Source organism: Emys orbicularis, chromosome 1, assembly GCF_028017835.1.
Source record: "Emys orbicularis isolate rEmyOrb1 chromosome 1, rEmyOrb1.hap1, whole genome shotgun sequence".
Classification (NCBI taxonomy): Eukaryota; Metazoa; Chordata; order Testudines; family Emydidae; genus Emys; species Emys orbicularis.
Window position 1 is genome coordinate 366,451,357 of NC_088683.1, and position 3,996 is coordinate 366,455,352.

Sequence of the window (3,996 nt, forward strand, 5' to 3'; positions counted from 1 at the left end):
TAGTGATTTCAGTTTGTAGTAGGGGAGCCCCAGTGCTGGTGCGCTATTGGCCCAAAGTGAATTCAGCATAGCAGCTTGCAATTAGACTCTTAATGGAATCAAAATTAGCTCTGCTATTCAACAGTGGAGAAGGCCCCTCGGCTACTGGTGTTTCAGGCTCTCAAAAGGGGCCCATACCATCAGGTACACTTACCTGTCCCCAGCCTCTCTCCATTCACTGGGGTTTGTAACCCATGCCCCTTGTCTAGCGAGTGCTACTTAGGTAATGGTGAGTCCCTCTGTCATACAACAGTTCCACTGGCCTTGATTCACAGAATCAGGGTAACAAAACATTATTCTTCCTGCCCCAATAACAGAGAAACTGGGGATCCCACACCAGCCAAAGTAACCACTTTCAGTTGCTGTGGGCTTATGCTAGGCCGGTGGGTGTGCCTGTGCAAACAAGATCAGCCCCTGGAATTCTTTGCCACACTCGCCATAATTCACCACCAGATGTCAGGGTAGAGCTCATCCTGACTCTGCTTACATCCTCCCCCAGCCGAGAATTTGTCATCCCGACAAATCACACTCCCTGTTATACCAACTCACTGGTTCCCTCCAAAGGGCCTCAGATAGCCCACTTTAGCTTCCACAAGCCTGTCTGCTAAACGTATTCGTTCCTCACTAATCACCCCAGGTGCATCATAAGTCAACCGCTTTACTGGTCTTATTACCCTGTCTCATCTATTGAGAATCTCTGTTGACATGGTAGGGGGGGACAACCTCTTGATCGACGGATGGAGAGGTTTCCTTTGAGGGCCCCTCGGCTACTGGCATAGGCTCTTGCATTTCTAGTTCTAACAGTGGAGGGTCCAAAGTGCCCAGGACATCCTCCACCTGTATGTCTCCACTGTCCAATAACCTGTGTTTGTCATCACACGGGGGTCCCACCAGTGGCTCAGGGGTGTCAGGAATGGGCCTAAATACTTCTGCCATGGGGTTTAGGGCAGAAGAGGAGGAGCTCTCTTTTGATTCAGCTGATCGAGACTGAAATCTTGTCTCCATCCCAGCATACACCATGGTTGTGTCTTCCTCCTCAGACTCACTCTCGGATGTGCTGCATAGGGGTAGGTTAGTTGCAGGGGGCCGGCTGTCCACGTTGGAGGGCGGCTTTGGTCCAGCACCTTCATTCTGCCCGGTTGACCTGTTGTGGCCCATCTCATAAGGGGTGCCTACCAATTCCCCCACAGGGAGTAAAAGGTTTCTATGCACTGTCTTTGTCTGCCCGGGACCCTCTTCAGGTTTGATCTTGTAGACTGGCAGGTCTCCTAGCTTTTCCATCACCAAGTAAGGTATTGCCTTCCATCTGTCAGCTATCTTGTGTTTGCCAGCAATACCCAAATTTCGCAGCAGGACTCTGTCCCCGGCTGGAGTTCTTCCAGACATACCCTAGCATCATATCGATGTTTGTTGCGGTCTGCGTTCTTCCGAGCCGCAGATGTAGCTAAGTGATAAGCATCCCGCAGCTTTTCTCTTAGTCGGGATACATATTGCTGGTGAGTTTCATAGCTATCTCCATCCTCTGATACACCAAAGCACAGGTCTATGGGTAATCTTGGTTCTCGCCCAAACATCAAGAGATACGGGGTGACTCCCGTAGTGTTGTTCTTTGTGGTGTTGTAGGCGTGCACCAGAAATGCGACATGTTGGCTCCAGGTTGCCTTCTGCTCTGGCCGCAAAGTCCCCAACATATCTAATAGGGTTCTGTTGAACCTCTCTGGCTGAGGATCATCTTGCAGGTGATAAGCCGTTGTTCTAGACTTTTTAATCCCCGCTATCCTCAGCACCTCCTTCAGAAGGTGACTCTCAAGGTCCTGCCCTTGAGCCGAGTGTATCTGGGATGGGAATCCATTAACTGAGAAATATTTTTCCCACAGTACTCGAGTGACAGTGGTGGCCCTCTGATCACATGTGGGATATGTCTGCGCATATCGCGTATAATGGTCAGTCACTACTAGAATGTTCCCAATATTCCTCTTGTCTACTTCTAAAGACAAGAAATTAATGCATACCAGCTCCACAGGTTTGTTGCTGGTGATGTTCTTCAGATATGCAGCCCTCGTGGGCAGAGTTTTCCTTTGAACACATCGAGCGCAGGTCTCACATTTCCTGTGAACATCTTCAGCCATCCGGGGCCAATAGAACCTACTACGAATACGTTCCAGGGTCCTCTCCATCCCTAAATGTCCAAAGTCATCATGCAGGGCCCTCATGGCCAGGGCTCTGTACTCTTTCGGCAGCACTAGTTGAGTCCGTTGCTTTTGTAAAGGGTCTGTGGTCACTCAGTGTAGCCCTCCCTGAATCAGTTTTAGTTTGGTCCATTCTCTCAATAGTAGTTTACCCTCCGGATTAGGTGGGACAACCACAGCTGGGCTTCGCCCCTCCCTTTTGGCAAGTAGTGTTTCACGAATATCAATATCTTGCAGCTGGGCTTCCTGCCTGTCAGCCGCATTGAGCATGGGCAAAGGAGATTGGTCCAATGCAATATAGTTCACTGAAGCAGAAGGCACGCATTCAGGGGGCAGGCCCAAAGCTTCTGCAGCACATCCATGAAGGCTCTCATGGGCCTCTGGCTCTCGGTGACTCACACTGCAAATAGCTCTCACTCCATCTGTGGATATCACAGCAATTCCTGGTGCCTGTGGACGCCTGGACAATGCATCTGCATCTACATTGCTTCTCCCTGATCGGTACTGAATGCTGAAGTCATAGCTAGCCAAAGCGGCCACCCATCTTTGCCCTGTAGCATCCAGTTTAGCACTCGTTAACACATAGGTCAGTGGATTGTTGTCTCTCCACACCTGGAACTGAGCACCATACAAGTACATAAATAAATCCTATCTTCTAGAACTGGAGGGAGTGCTGGACAGTTCTCTGTGCAGCGCAGGTCAATACAATTTTGGGTTTACACTCCTGATGGGGTGTGTATTTCAGTGCCGGGCATTTCCTGAGCTGAGGCTTTCTATGCAGAGCTGATTTCAGTATCTGTGGTTTTCTTCAGCTGGATGTGTCCCTACCCGTGTGTGTGTGCTGGAGGAGGCTTGAGGGCCTGGCTCAGCAGGACAGTGTAAGAGAGCCCAGGCTAGTGGAACAGGTGGGCTCAATGATACCCCAGTACATCAGGTGGCACCCCAGAGGAGGGAGAAGTCTGTCACACAGGGCTATCTCAGGGTTCCAAAGAGCAACACCTCTGACATTTGTCTATAAGAGGCTTCTTACCTTGTAACACGGACACAGCTGAGCACTATGGTGCCTGGCCCCAGGCCCAGACGAGTTTCAGCAAAGGCTCTTTCTACAAAAAAGGGCAAGCAGATGGGAAGAAGCTCCCAGAGACATAGGGAGCTGATTGCTCTGGTCAGAAGCACCCAAAGGGAAGCGACTGATGTGTCCCATCAGATATTCTTCATGATAAGTGTTTAGCATAGATGGGGTGTTGTTCCCAGCTCCAAGAGTGGGACAATTGTGAGATTCCCCCCAAGACAAGCTAGAACCTGGTTTAAAGGATAAAGAAACCATATATCCCAGTGTCAAGGCTGATTCCCCACTCTGGCACTTCGAGTGCAGAAGGTGGGGGCCTGCAAGGACTTTAAAAAATGAATACTTGCCACTCCAGACTTGACTTGTATTAAACTCCCAAGGTTACAGATCCCCCTGGCCTTGGTTAGTAGTGCTGCCACCACCAAGTGCAGAACCCCTTGGAGAGCCCAGGAAGGTGCAATTGGGAATTACTTCCTCTGGGGTACCCTCAAGCAGTTTCACCTCCCCTCTGGGCAAGAGCTGTGAAAAGGAAAAAGAAAAAGGAATCAGCTGTTGCTACCAGCTAACTGAAAAACAGGTACACAGACCTCTTAAGATACAGAAATCCAATTATGATCTTAAAAAAGGTAAATGTTATTAAAAAAGATAGAAAGAAAACACATCTGGAAAATCAGACTGTTGCTAGATATTAAAAGAGCA